This window comes from Hemicordylus capensis, chromosome 4, assembly GCF_027244095.1.
Source record: "Hemicordylus capensis ecotype Gifberg chromosome 4, rHemCap1.1.pri, whole genome shotgun sequence".
NCBI lineage: Eukaryota > Metazoa > Chordata > Lepidosauria > Squamata > Cordylidae > Hemicordylus > Hemicordylus capensis.
Genome location: NC_069660.1, coordinates 38,444,380 through 38,460,808, shown reverse-complemented (window position 1 = coordinate 38,460,808; position 16,429 = coordinate 38,444,380).

Sequence of the window (16,429 nt, the reverse complement as noted above, 5' to 3'; positions counted from 1 at the left end):
GCTTTGGGGTTTGGCGAGTGGTAGGCACCTCTGGGTGCCTACTACCCACCCCAGGTGTTTTGCCCCTAGGTGCTCTACATAGGGAATAATGGGCCAGTTCCATTTCCCATTATTCCCTATGGGAAAAATGAAAAAAAAATCTTCAAAAAATCAGTAAAAATCACAGGAGTGTTCAATTACTTTGGGGATTGGTGGGTGGTAGGCACCCCTAGTTGCCTACCACCCACCCCTGTTGGTACCCCTAGGTGCTCTGTATAGGGAATAATGTGCCAGTTCAAGCCCCCATTATACCCTATGTAGAACCTTTTAGAACCTTTTAGATCAAATTCAAACCAAAACAAGGGGGGATTCAAGCAAAACCAAAACCGAACCTATCCACCCTGGTTTGAATTGGGTTTGAATTCAAACCCAACAGGCCAAACATCTGCTCCCACATCTATCCACCCATCCACCCATCATTAAGAGCTCTACTCATGAGATGCTCTACTGTGTGCCAGTGCCTGCTGAAGCTAGGCAGGTGAACAAATAGGGCAGGGCCTTCTCTATTAGTGTGCCCAGGCTTCAAAACTCCCTCTCCCACAAGACCTCCACTGATCCATCTCTCTGGTTTTCCCATCACCAGCTGTTTTTCTTTCATCAAACATTTGGGATTGGTTGACTGGAGGAAGCAATTCTCTCCCCTCCCTCTGATGGTACTTTTCATGAATTGTTAGGTGGTTTGTCCCCATGGCCTGAAACTCTCTCGAGCAAGTGCAGTCCAATCTGGGTCGGCATCAATCATCATCACATATGTCAAATCACTCCTTTGATTTGAGCACTGCTGACCCTGGTGACTGGCCCTGCTCATGAGTAAGCCTAGGGAGGGACTGCAAACTCCCAAGGGAAAAGGGGTTGGGGGCCCCTTCCCCAAATTTTATTTGAAAAAAATAGAACTTGGATGCTTGAGGATCTCTGATTAGAGCTGCCTTTTAAACCCAACCCCAGGAACTCCCCCTCACCATTTGTTACCCTCCCAGCACTGTGATGGGGTACCCTGCTTAATTTGCTACCTGGAGTGTTTGTACTTGAGAACATTCATCATTGTCGCTTCATTCTCAGGGAGCAAAACACTTACTGCCCATCGTGTCATCCCGCCCCCTTTCCCTCCCACTTGCCAGGTGGGGGAGCAAGGGAAAGAGTGGGAAGAGGGAATGCCCCTGTGTGACTGTGCTGCTCAACAGGCTGACAAGCTTGGGATTGGACGTCCCTGTTACCAGGCAACTCTATAGCTGTATAGTAGGGATGTGCAAATCGGTTTTAATTTAAATTTTTAAAATTATTTTTTTCCCCAAAAAAATTGCCACTGTGCCTGTGCAAATGCCCTCTGTGAGGCTCTGGGCCATGCCGGGCCTCACAGAGGCCATTTGTGCATGTGTGGCAGCTGCCATTTTGGCTGCTGTGCCATTTTATGAAGGCCCGAACGGGCAGAAAAATGTGCCAAAAAGGCCCGAGAGCAGCATTTTGAAAGCCAGCAGGTGGAGGGGAAACCTCCATGGATACACACACACACCGCCACCTTGAAGAGCCATTAGATAGTAAAAAAAAAAATTGACTCGAACAGAACCAGGCCAGCTGGTTCCATGCACACCCCTACGGTATAGGTGACAGGAGCAGCGAGGCAGGTGCTCAGAGAGGTGGCCCATGAGAAGCGCCACAGCCATGGACCAGCCGCATTCCAGGTGGTCTGTGCCACTGTCTCTATGATTGCAGTTTGAAAATCAGCATGAAACTGTGGTTATGACGGCATCTGGGATCTGATGTAATGCTGTGGCAGCCAAACCGGAGGTCTTGGCGGAGAACCTTTGTGCAAACCAAAAGTTCAAATTGGAATTTGGTGAGCCAAACCACACGTTGCTCTCATCTTGAAACTGTGGTTTCACGAATTCTGACATAATGGAGTTCCAACCTCTGCCCCATTTACCTCCGGTTTCATGTTATGTTTGAATTCGGTCTCTACCTTACAAGTCAGTATAGTTTCACACAGTTTGAGAACTGCTGGATTATGGAACTGTGGAATGGTTCCTAATGATGCACAACCAGAGCATGCTAAGCAATGAACATTTAGCAAATTACAAGCTTCAGCAAAGAATTTTGTGTGTTTGGGTGTATATGGTGTAGGCACCAAAGGCTCTAAAGAAACTCCTGACTTGAAATGTCAAGCAAGAGAGAAGAAATTGAAGGAAAAGTAACATGTGGTCTTTAGCTCAATGCTTTACCTCAAATGAACCTTCATTAAAGTTGCTCTAAGCCTGTTGTTTCCACACACTTCTGCTTCCAAAGGGTACTGTTATGCTCACTAGCATGTTATGGCAATATGATGATGATGACATTTTAAAAAGTAAATTTAAAAGGCTACTCTCTATGCTTGTTTGGTATAATGTAAGCAATCTGTTAGTCTTTTTGGCATTCCTGGTATGCATTCAGGCTAAGTCACCTTGCCAAACATCTGGAACATCTGCATATGTAGCTGAAATGAACATCCAAATAAGGGGGGGGGGTCTCCTCAATTTCCCCAGGGAAAATTCCATAAGGAAAAAGTAGTGCCAAGAACTTCCCAAAGCAAAATAGCCAAGTTAATCCATAAAGCTATCAAGGTCATTCACACAATCAAAAACTGTGTTCTACCCAGATTTGGGAGCTGTGGATGCTCCCAATTTTCAATAGTGTGGAAGCAAGGTAGGAGGAAAATCTGGGTAGCTTCTACCTACCTGGCTTCCACACAATCACTTCTACCCAGGTTTTTGTCTTTGCTTCCACACAACTGAAAATTGGGAGCGCACATAGCTCCCAAACCAGGATAGAACACAATTTTTGATTGTGTGAATGACCTCAGTATAACTTTAGATCAGAGCTGGGGTAGGGTCAGCATCACTGGGCAGTTGTTGAGGGTTTGTGGACCTCAGAAAGGCTCATTGCTGATTCCTGAGATCATCTCTGTGACCACGGGTCAAGCCAGCTTTCCCTGCAAACCCCCTACAGGCTCTCCACACTGCTTGTGTGGAGAGCCTCAATGACTTTTAAGTTGAAACAAATATGAAAAACCTTGTCTACAATGTAGGTTGTGAATTCATCATAGCAGCTGCCGGCTGATGACTCAGCTTTTGGGTAGAAACAGCCATGATTTAGTAGGCCATTCATAACCTAGAACAGCTCAACTGGATGAAACATTTCAGATGTAATGGCTGTTGAAAAGACAATTGTCATGACACAGCCTTCAAAATGTTTTGTGCTGCAGTTCACTGGCTTCAGCACACATTGAGAGCGACCTGCGCTGTAGGAACAATCTGTGCTTCACAGTGCTCAGGTCTGCCTTCAACCATGGGGATTTGTGCCAGACTTCCACCGTATGTGGGGCCAGTAATTGGGAGTAAACCCATAAGACGGTTTCACACATCACGAGTGACGCAGCCCATAAGTGTCACTGGGGTCATGAAGTTCTAAACCTCCGCTTGAAGGACAGACGTGGTGTTCATGCTGAAGTCAGGAAGAACCAAAGGCCTGGGTAGTAGCTCAGCATTAAATCTGAAATCATCTTGGAAATTTGAGCCGGAACTTCAACTGTGAAACATGGTGCTGTGTACACCAGTGCCATGTAATCCAGACCTCCAACACCTAGGATACATACGTAGCACATCAAATAAACTGGACACTGCATAAACGATATAGACCATGTTGTCTCATTACATAATAATGCCACTCCTACCTATCTGGGAATCACTAGTCCAGCTGCTTCATCCTGGATTTAAACAGTATTTGGAACATGTGTAGAGGAACAGTTCAGATGAGCCACACTCCCCATGGGATTAAGGAATGACAACCTGTGGAGATATATACACACTAGGGGTGTGCAGTTTGGATTTTTGGTGTTTCGATTCAGATCCAAATTGAAACACCCCCGATTCATTTTGGATCCGAATCTGGCCCTTCCAAATCACACCCGATTCGATTCGGATCCGAATTAATCTGAATTAATCTGAATCTGAATCAATTCAGATTAAAAAATGGGACCTGGGGCCAAAAGAGTGGGGTGGGGTGGTAGTACCTAGTGGGTGGAAGCTACCACCCAAATTGCAGAGGGATTGGCCAAAGGGCTTATTTTTGGTGAATTTTTGAAGTTTTAGTGTCTTTGGGGCAGATTGGGGGCATAACGTGGGATCTGGGCCAAAAGAGTGGGGTGGGGTGGTAGGGCCTAATGGGTGGAGGTGGCCACCCCAATTTCAGAGTGATTGGGCAAAGGGCTGATTTTTGGTGAATTGTTGAAGTTTACGTGTCTTTAAGGTTTCCCCCCATTAGGTATAATGGAGGGTGTATCGCTTCACGTCAGAGGGAAAGGGGTGGCCTAGAGCAGTGTGGGGTTGGTGGTAGTGCAAGGTATGGGCAAGGAAGCTACGTGAATTTTTTCAAAGGATTTGGGCAGCGGGCTGATGTTTGGTGAATTGTTGAAGTTTACGCGTCTTTAAGGTTTTTCCTCATAAGGCATAATGGAGCTTTCAGCAGCCCCATAAGTGCACTTGGGGGGTGCTGGAGTGGCCCAGAGAGAGTGGTGGTGTAGTGCACATAGGGTTCCAACCACCCCCATGGGTTTCTAACCGATGGGGTACAGGGTTCTATTGTTTCTGAGGTATTCTGAGTGTAGATTCTATGATAGCAAATGAGAGTGGATTCATGGTGTCTCATTGAAAATCTCATTTGCTATAATAGAATCCACACTCAGAACACCTCAGAAACAACAGAACCCTGTACGCCATGGGTTAGCAACCCATGGGGGTGGTTGGCACCCTATGTGCTCTACACCACCACTCTCTCTGGGCCACCCCAGCACCCCCCAAGTGCAGTTATGGGGCTGCTGAAACCTCCACTACACCTTATGAGGAAAAACCTTAAAGACCCAAAAACTTCAACAATTCACCAAAAATCAGCCCTTTGCCTAATCCCTCTGCAATTGGGATGGTAAACTCCACCCATTAGGCGCTACCACCCCACCCCACTCTTCTGCCCCTGGTCCCACGTTATGCCCCAAATCTGCCACAAAGACACTAAAAGTTCAAATATTCACCAAAAATCAGCCCTCTGCCCAATCCCTCTGCAATTGGGGTGGTAGCCTCCAACCATTAGGCACTACCACCCTACCCCACTATTTTGCCCCTGGGACCCGAAATTCAAGTACACGTCACATCAGACCTTTTTGCATTGAAGTCAATGGGAGGCAAAAAGGCGGGAAATTCAAATAGACGTCATTGCTCAAAATGGAGGGGGAAGAAGAAGGCATTTATTGGCCACAAAATGGAGGGCTGAAACAACAGATATTTCGGAGTCGAAACAGGGGTGATTCGTTTCAGCTCCGAAAAATTTCAGAGAGCTAGAAGGGTGATTCGGTTCGGATCCGAATCACCCGAAATTGGCTGTTTCGGGTACAGATCGTTCTGTACCCGAAACGTTTCGCACATCCCTAATACACACTCATGTCAGTTGAGTGAAGTATCATCTGAATCTACCCTTAAATCCTCAAGAAAGAATAAGGGCCTACAACATCCTGCTGCTACTAATCCTTGAGTGGATGCCTCCCCACCCCATTCCTGTCTAACAGGAATATGCATTTATTTGTTTATTTGTTTAATACGTTTCTATACCACTTTTCTAATTTACTATATTAAAAACACAAAAAAAGAAATCCATTCAAAAGGGGGAAAAAGATAATGGCAGAAATTCTTTGCAGCACTGTTCTATTATATCCAGTAACTTTTATAGCAATAGCAATAGCACTTACATTTATATACCACTCTATAGCTGGAAGCTCTCTGAGCGGTTTACAATGATTTAGCATATTGCCCCCCAACATTCTGGGTACTCATTTTACCAACCTCGGAAGGATGGAAGGCTGAGTCAACCTTGAACCCTTGGTCAGGATCAAACTTCCAACCTTCTGGTTACAGGGCGGCAGTTTTACCACTGCGCCACCAGGGGCTTATGATTAGTTGTTTAGAATTTTGTCCCAGTGGGAATCCTGTAGAGAGTTTTGCGGCCGGGGTGGAACCAGAAAGGAAAAGGGAGGAGAAGGAGAAGAAGCAGATGGGATTTTGAATCAGCTGAGCTAAGCATCTGAGCCTGCAAAGCTTGTGAATGTTGTTGCAATTTCATGTCATTGCATTACTAGGCAATTCCTGAACGTTACCGGGCATTCATGAACTACTTTCTACTGTAGCTGCTGATTGTTTCTCCAACTTCCTGACCTGCACAACCCCTGAAGGGGGTTCTCAATCCTGGACTCTGTTGTTCACTGGATGCCTTCTTCAGCATGGATCAGATCCCAGATCCCACCACCATCTTTTTTTCTTGTCAACCTCATGAGAACCTGCTCTTCCCTGGAAACAATGGAGGTCTTATTTCTGCAATTACCTCCTCTCTATACAGACCCCTGATTTTAGTTCAGCAAAGCAAAAGGCTATATTGCTTCACTGCCTACGCCCTGAAGGCCAAAGAATACATAATCATTTGCATCTTCCTGTCAACATGGGATGCCAATTCTTATGAAGCTGCTCCTCAAGCAGATTATCAGTTCAACCCTACACTGAATGTGACTGGTGAATGTTACAAGTTCTATTCTAGATTTCAATTGCCCGGTGAATCTATCACACAATATGTCACAGCATTGTGTGCCTTAAGTGTAACCTGTGAGTTTGCCAACTTTACTGATGAACTTATCAGGTATCAGATTGTTATGCGGTGGTGGGGGGACCCTGCTCCAAACTGCATGGAACACTGCTATTGGAGTAGAAACCTACCTTGGAAAAAGTTAACGATATGGCTAGGAAAGAGGAAAATGCTCTTCACTGCTCCAATTCTCTCTCTTTAATACCCCAAATCCAGCCTCCTTAAATCCAGGCTGTTCAGTCTAAATCCTTCCAATCACAGTCTTCTCATATATGCCTACATGGGGACGAATGGCAGTTCAGTCCCCAAATAACAAAGCAAAACAAGATTGGTGAGAAAGCAGAAAAGCAAGAGGTCTTGAGATAGATACTGAGGCGATTCCCATGATCAGTGGGAAGTGCTATAAGGGGGGTTGCAAGGAGAGTGGGAAAGAGAGCCCTGGGCTGCCGGATCGGTCACCTACATGACTGCTGGCTCCATCACAGACGGAGACTAACACTGGAAGAACAAAGAGGGGAGACGTCCAGCACTTTAATCCATGACCCTACCCCCCGCAATGGCCACTATGAGACACTGCAGTTGAGAGCTGATGCTGCCAGGGTCCTAGCTCCAACAATACGCACCTTTGGAGTCAGGCGGAATAATAAACAAACAAATCAATAAATAAATAGACACTGACCCAGAAAGTGGCAGAACAAGAAAGGAAAAGCTACTACTGCTACCAATGTTGAGACTTTGTCCACAAAGCCAGTTTTGCTCACTGTCCTCCATGGAAGGTCACTTGCAACAGGTGCAAAAAACAAAAAGGGGGACACTTTGCTAAGGTTTGCAAGTCTACAGTCTTTTTTACAATCAGTCCATTACTGATTCACTATATGATAAGGATGAGCCAGATGCACTACTTCCTGGCAGCATTTTATATGTGACAGAATCAGAGCCTGCTTCTCCACATTGCCATGTTAAACTTAATGGCTATGAAGTGTGGATGCTGCCTGATTCTGGTTTTCCATACACTGTCATTTCCCATCTCCTTTACAAGAAATTCATTACTGCATCAGATCTGGACCTGCTGCTGTGAGACATCCACCCATGGGGAAATGGAGGTTCCCCTTTTGCCATAAATGGATATTTCACTGCTGTCTTGGAATACAAAGGCTGTACTACAGAAGGGAAAGTGTATGTGTCACAAAAAGGAGTCTCAATATTGGACTGGAAACATTAGAATGATCAACGGATCAAGTTAGACCCAGATAGAATGGAACCCTTATTACAGCTGATGGACATCCGTATGCTGATATGTTTGTTGATTTCTCAGACGTTTTTGCTGATACTCTTGGCATTGCCATACATTTCAAACATAAAATTCAGATGACGGGAAATGCAATACCTGTTCAACACAAAGTGAGGAATGTACCCATAGCATTGCACCAACCACTTAGAGAGAAGCTTTTAAGACTACAGCATGTTGACACCATAGAACCTGTTAGTTCATTAGAATGGATTTCTCCCATCGTTTTATTGTTTTAGTGATGGTGAATTACTATTTATTTTCATGATGGTGGATTATTATTCCAGGTGACCAGAAGTTTCATTTGCTGACAACATGGCCCTTCTGTCGGTCCCTGATTCCCGAGATGTTCGGGGCTCTAGGACCCGTGAAAGGGCCTTTTTGGTTGCTGCCCCACTCCTTTGGAACTCTCTCCCCCTACAGATCCGGCTAGCCCTTTCCTTACCAATCTTCAAATCGCTATTGAAGACGTTTCTTTTTCGCCAGGCTTTTGCCCTGTAGTTTATTTTTCTGTTCTTTGGTAGTTACTTTAGTTTTTTAAAATAATTTTTAATTATTAATGTAATGTAATTTTTGATGTTGCCTTTTTGCATGTTGTTGTGCACCACCCGAAGTCTTCGGAGTGGGTGGTATATTTAATGTCATAAATAAATAAATAAATAAATAAATAACTACCAACAAGGTGATCCAATTCATGGCTGTAGTTTTTGTGAGAGAAGATCTTCCTAAAGTTCTAGTGACTGACAATGGGACACAGCTTACCTCATTTGAAATGGAGTAATATTTGCATAACCATGGAATAAAACACAAGACTATTTCATTGTACCATCCACGTGGGAATAGCTTAGTGGAAAGAATGAACAGATTAGTGAAAGAACATTTATAACTGTCTACTACAAAACAACAATCCTGGAAAGAGGCAATCTGTGAAACTTTATTTTCTTATCAAACTACTCCTCATTCCATTACAGGAAAATCACCTTTTGAGCTGTTGAGAGGATGCAAATCTACCACAAAACTTACACAATGGCAACAACTGATAGGGCTTTCCATGACATCTCACCCTGAGGATGTAGAGATTCATGATCGGGTAAGGAAGAAACAACAAAAATACAAATTGTATGTGTATCAGAAACAGGGTGCAAAACAGCAAACATTTCAGGTGTGGGACTTTGAGTACAGCTGTGTAATAAAGTGAGAAAGGGATGTTTCTGATATTCTGGACCAAAGCAATAATCAAAATTCAAGGAGATTCCGTCATATCGGAAGATGGAAAGAAATGGAACAGTTTGATACTTTCCAGCATGCATACTATGAGAAAAGCTGGAAGGTAATCTGGTCTTGAGAACTGGAAAGAACTTTGATCTTGCCTCCAGGTTTGAAACCACAGAAGAGGCTGATGAAAGTGATGGACAATCTTCTTTACCAGAAATAACATCACTAACAACTCCTGTGCCAGAGAACCCAAGAATTAGGAGGAGTTTGTGTGACAGGAAACCACCTTAAAGAATTCAAGACTTTGTCACTGGCATTTAGATGAATTGTTGTTATAAAGGGGAAGGTTGTGTTGCATTTTGTCTAGTAATCCTTTATGTGTTGTTGTTGAGTTTGCCACAGTGAGGATCCTGTAGAGTGTGGTGGGATGGAGTCAGAAAGGAAAAGGGAGGGAAAGAAAAAGAAAAATGGGGTTGTTTCTGAATAAACTCTCAGTTAAATCTCAATAAGATTACTTTGTGTTTGTGTGGTAAGCAGCTATAAAACAAGCACCATGAAAACAGAAGCAGCCCTGTGGATATGCAAAATGACCCATCTGAAGTATGGAAAATGACACATCCAGAAAGTGCGGAGGAGGAGAGGGCACACTTTTGCCACTCTCTCCCCCTCCAACCACTGTGCCACAGGTTCAGAGCTGAAGATATATATGCCTGTACACATCCACAGTGATAATAGTAAGCTTCCAAGCCTCATCCAGCATAAGATCATAGCTGGCTGATGCTTTGCTTGCCATTGACCTTGCATTTACTATTGTATAAGACCAGAGATTATCAATAACCTCACATTTAAAACCAGATTCTTTCAGGCTCATTAAGGGCAACTAGAATGTCTTTATTGTTGTTCTGTCTCATTTAGCCTATTCCTCTCTGTTAATGCATGGAGCAATTCATTACTTTATACTAGCCAAGGGGGCCAAGAGGTGAATTCGGTTTTCCTTTTCAGAATTGTTATTTGTACAAATGCAAGTCTGCCATTTCTTCTGCAGATGGGAAGCCAACTTTAAAGTAGCCAATAGTCTGCATTATTCAGATGATAGTCTTCCTTCAAATAACTACCCTCAGAAGACCCAAATATAAAATGAGCCAGTCAATTTTCACTGGCTTCACAGCATGTTTGATCCACATATTTTATAGTGTAAAACATTACATCACTCTTCTAATAGAACAACATATAATCAGAAACCCACATGCAGACTTTCTCTGGCACTTGATCACTACCCTGTCTTCTGGTGAATAAAGATTTGAATGCTGTTAGGTTACTGTGCAATATTCAGTACCAAAGAAAGACCAGAAGGCTATTCACATGAGCAGCCTAGCCCAGGCTAGGGCAACCCAGCCTAGGCTATACTGCTCATGTGCAACACCGGGATGTGGGGAAACATGATAGAGGTCATGCATGGCGTGGATAAAGTGGATAAAGAGAAATTCTTCTCCCTCTCACATAACTCTAGAACCAGGGGTCATCCCATGAAACTGATTGCCAGGAAATTTAAGACCACCAAACGGAGGTACTTTTTCGCACAACACATAATCAACTTGTGGAATTCTCTGCCACAAGATGTGCCAACAACCTGGATGGCTTTAAGAGGGGTTTGGATCACATCATGGACGAGAGGTCTATCAACGGCTACTAGTCAGAGGGCTATAGGCCACCTCCAGCCTGAGAGGCAGGATGCCTCTGAGTCCCAGTTGCAGGTGAGCAATAGCAGGAGAGAGGGCATGCCCTCAACTCCTGCCTGTAGGCTTCCAGCGGCATCTGGTGGGCCACTGTGTGAAACAGGATGCTGGACTAGATGGGCCTTGGGCCTGATCCAGCAGGGCTGTTCTTATGTTCTAACACTGCTTTTAACCCCAACCTTTAGCCGAGGTTAAGGGTGTGAAGTGAATCCCAGCACTAGGATTGTGTGGGTGTTCAGTCTGCTTGCAGCCTGAGCAGGCACAGAGTTGGGGGCCTAGAGTGCTCGATTCATGGGAGATTCCCCCCATGCACTGTGATCACTGTGCAGTGCATTGTGGGAGATCTGGACACATTGTCCCAGCCTCTGGAGATCTGTGCTGCCAGGTGCAGTGCAGATCGTGTGGGCACACACACCCGCCACTGTGATCCCCATCCCAGCAAGGCTCGTGTACCTAGCTTTCACATCATATATCAAGGAGCAACACATGTTGTGAATAGAAATACAAGTTTAGTTACAGTAACAAGAATCTGTCATGCAAATTATTCAAGTTATGTACATATTTGCATGACATTTACATAAACTGGACATAATTTGCATGATAGATTCTTGTTACTGTATAGCTAGCTGTATTTAGACTGCACATAAGAGATTCCTAGAGTAATTTCATATAAATCAGGACAGAAGCTATAACTGAGTGGATGGGTTCAAAGAACTGGGCCCCTCAGCTCCTGAGGGCCCTCCAGCTCCACCCCTCCCTATTTTCTTCATTATGTCCTCACTCTAAGGGGTCTCTGGGGAGAGGGGTGAATATGCCCCCCCTCCCCTAGCTACACCCCTGATATAAAGTGATGATTACATCATGAGAGCCAGCTTAATGTAGTGGTTAATGTGTTGGGTTAGGACTGGGGAGAGACCTCAGTTCAAATCCCCATTCAGCCATGAAATTTGCTGGGTGACTTTGGTACTTAAAAGATAGCAAAGATGATGCCAGGTGGCAAGGTCTGGGGAGAAAGTTCCAGAGCTTGGGTGCCACCACAGAAAAGGCCTTTCCCTCCCCAATAACTATCAACCTAACTTTTGAAGGTAGAGACACACAGAAATTGCCCCATTTGTGTTGAGCCAAAATGATGTGTGGGCTCATGAGAGGGTTTACTCATATCAAGGGACTATAGCTCAGTAACAGCTTTGCATGCAGAAGGTCTCAGATTCAGTTCCTGGCATCAGGTTCAAACTTTGGCAATCCCTAGGACTCATCTGAACCTCTGGAGGGCTGCCACCAGTCAGTGTGGACAATGCTGAGCTAGATGGACCAAAAGTCTGGTGCCGTATAATAAGGCAGCTTCCTGTGTAAGTAATGGCTGAAATTCCTACTAATGGTTTGAAGACATAGCATGCAAAACATCTTCACAGTATTTAGTAATCTGGAGTTGCATTCCATGCATGGCAAGCGGGTGATTTTCACCAATCCTTCCTGCACCAGCAAATGCTCCATGCAACCCCTAAGGGTCACAGAATATTTGTGAACAAATTCAGAGATTATACCCAGGTTCCTTTCTCCCAAGGCTTGAGCACTTATCTAAGCTGTGCTCATGAAATACTCTGGGGACTGCCTAGAATTCTGAAGCCTTAAATGTCTGTTCATTGGCACTCCAAGTCATGATTAGTGTCCAGGACTTGGATAAAAACAGATAAACACTTCCAATATTTGTGGAATTTACTTAGCTATTCGATGAAAGCTTATCCCTCATCAAACATACACATGACTCCAAAATTAAAATCCAGGTCAGCCCTACTTACTTAGCATCTATTTTGGGACAACCTGAAATGAGGCCATGTACAGAAGATAAAATATAGGCGGTGGGGATAGGCAGAGGCACGCTTTTTTGGACCAGCATTTTCAAACAGCCCGTTATTTTGGAGCTCTTCCATGTGGAAGCCGGGCTGTGGAAGTAAGGAATGAGCAGAGGAAAGTGAACAAAACAGACGCCTTGTAAAAGCTGCCACAGAAAGAGGAAACAGTAGCAAGATCTTACGTAAAAATTCAGGGAGGAAAGTAAGGAGAGAAGGAAAATAAGGGTAAAAAATTAATTAAAAACAATAATACTGTGACATGGTGCCGCAAGCAAAACCAAAGTGGGCTATTTTGTTTGTTCCTGTGGAAAAATGATGAAATCCAGATTGAGAGAGTGTTCTGACCCTTTTAAGGCTGGTATTTTAAACTGGAATGGCTTTACCCAGCAGCACATTGCTTCAAAAATTCAATAACCCTTAACCATGGTGGAAAAATGCCATGTGCCAACAGCTATTTTCCACAATTTTGTTCAAAAATAAATAAATAAATCTGAAAGAAATGCAGAAAATTGATTTGCAGCCCTGGCAGGAATAGGGAAAGCTAAACTAGTAGCACAAAGCTGTGGGCCAATAATTTATGTTTCAAATATCACTGTGTACTTTGCCTATATAATTTCAAGGGAGAATGATAATAATTAAAAGCACACACACTCGTCAGTGATTTCTTATGAGGGAAAATGCTGAATGGAGTACGCATAAGGATTTCTTTGGGTGCTTAATATTTCCAGTGAAGTTTTCAAGAATTAAATGCATAATCGTATCTGCCTCATCGAAAACCATCCCTAGGCAGATTCCATTATGTGTACAGGAATGGCACTGCCCACAAGTTCTAGGCAGGAACACCAAGCTGAAACGTGGCAACTTCTGTGTAACACACAGCTATATTAATTTATGATATTGAAAATATAGAGCCTGTTCTCATGAACAAATTGATGGGGGTGGGATTTGCAGAGAAGCCAGGATCCTACCTGCCTCCTCCCAGATTACCAGAGCCCACTCTGGGCTTCACTGCTCCCAGACCCACATGACCAGAGATCTCCAGTACAGGGTCCTCCAGCTTTAGCACAATGCATTACAGAAGCAGCAGAGAGGCAGCCCTCAGTACTACAGCAGCTCTGCTCAGCCTGGCCCCTCTTTCCACCTGACTCTATGATAAAGATGGCTGCTGGCAGCCCAAGCAGCTCAAATCATGCTAGTGCTGCAGACAACCAAAATAAAAGGTAGAGCAGGCTCATTTTTAGCCTGAGTAGCAAGTTTGGCCTACTCAGGGACAGAGCTGATGGGTCAGGAGGGTTCTCACACTGCTACAGACGACCAGACATTCTTGGGTTAACCCTCTTCTTCCCAGGAATCTCTGGACATGACAACAGCTCAATAGTTTCATACATAACAAGATACCTCCCATTAGTCCTTAGAACAGGGATAGGGAGTCTTTTTGAAATCTGGACTGAAGCTTTTAACTTTGTTCTTGTGAGGCAAATTTTGAGCAATTTTTTTTTGTGTTCAAAAAATTTGCTCTGTGTGATGTCATAGAAATATTGTGGCATTATCTTTGTCTCCTCACAAACATGTCCTTGTGTAGCACATCAGGAAGATTCACTAGCATGAAGGAGAGCTTTCCAGATACACAGCAATAGGCTGCACAGTCTCAGAACAACTAGGAAAGGGTCGTGCAGCCCTCGGGGACACATTTTCATGTAACACAGTTCACTCCCAGAGCCAGTATGAATCGTCAAAATTTGCTCCCCCAAGGCTAGAGCAGTAGTGGGAAAGCTCTCCCTCACGCGGGCATGTCTTCCTGGTGAGGTACTGGAAGACTGCTCTAGGGGTCAGCCACTGTGGAGGAACAAAACAGCAGAATATATGGGTCTGTTTACATAAGGAATAAAATCATTTTTGACAGGAAAAAGTCGCCACAAAGCGACTTTCACCGGTCATTTCCTGATAGTTAAGTTTTATTGTGCTGGGGCTTCTCTTGCCTGTCAAGATTACTTATTGTGCTTTATGAATAAGTTTTTGTGTTAATTCAGTTTAGGCCATGGCAAAATATGAATCTGACCATGAAGGGGTAGCTTTCCCCAAAGTGTTAACTATAGAAGAATAACAGAAAAAAGTTACCAGACTGTGACCATCTTTTGTCAAAAGAAATAATGTGACCTCTCTTTAAAATCTTATTCATATTTATTCTTGAGGCAGCTTTGTTTTCATCAAGAGAGGTTTGCTTGAAGTAGAGTCCATGAAAAAATGTGAACTTTGCTACACCAGGGAAAGCTTTGCCATGTGTGTTTGCTGATTCCTTCTTTCCATCACCCCAAAGCCCATGAAGGCTGTACGCCCAGCAGTCACGGGCCCAACTTCATGGGAAAGGGCGGAAAGGATTTAAAGAACTAATACTGTGGTCTTAGGCTGATGAACAGCAGAAAACTGTGTTCGATCTTTTTACAGATAACTCTTGAAAAAGTGCACAAGTTCTCTAAGTATTCATGAGTCCTGGGGTTGGTATATCGGATTGTTGCTGGTCTCGGTCCCAAACAATGACATGTAATAGGGATGTGCGCACCCGCTCACCTGGAGCCAAGCTTCACATCAAGTCGGCTTGGTTTGGGCAGTCTGAGTTTGAACCAGCCTGGCCCCCAAGGGGGTGGGGGGTGCTGGTTCAAGTTCAAACTGGACCACCATCCCCAGTTCAAAGAAGCAGCTTGAGACCAGCTCATGGAATATACTTGTAAAGGGAATCTGCCGAGGATTCCCCTTTACAAGTAAAGGGAATTCCTTACACTAAATGGGGACAGGGTGAGTGAAAGTAGTATTTACCTTAATAATTGAGATGTAAGTTTTGGGCGGTATAAAGAGACGTATGTTTTGGGTGGTAAAAGAGATGTAAGTTTTGGGTGGTATAAAAATACATTAAACAAATTAAATAAATAAATAAGGCAATGGGGGCAGGGGAGGCAGCTGCAGTCACAACAGCGGTGGAGACATCAGAGATGGTGGCAGGCTCCGCCAACCCCCCCTGCTGGCCTCCCAGATGACAGGCCGGGCAGCCTCTGTGCGTGCCTGAACCAGGCTGTAGCCAGCCCAGACTGTCATTTGGGAGGCCAGTGAGGTCTTCTCCACCGCTTGCCCTCAAGCCCTTCTCATGGATAATGAGAAAGAGCTCAATAAGTAAAAAGACATTTCACTGGGCAAATTTATGTTGGGGAAATCAGCTGATATCCGAACTAAAACTGCACTAGTGCAATGAACAAAGTTGCACCCCATGCATGAAGGACACATAGCTGAGCAGAAGCTCAAAGTTGCTTCATCTTTTGTGTTCTTGGTCTGCTTGTGCAAGCACTGTGCTCATGCAACAAGGAAAGTGGGTAGCTTTGCATCATTCCCTGCAACATATAAGGACTGAGGAAGAGGTTTTACATTGGTAGGCACACCACAGGTCACACAAGTACACCCTGTTGCACCAGCACAACACTGGTCTGGCATGCAAGTTCCTGACTTAGTGTAACTAACTAGAGCAACATCCTTGCACTAGTGCAACACATATGCACTACTGCAAATTAGTCTGGTTAATCTCCTGTAGGCAATTTTTCAAGTTTTAAAGAAATGTTTGGCAGGCAGAAGGGAAGAATAGTTGATGCCTTTGATTAGCT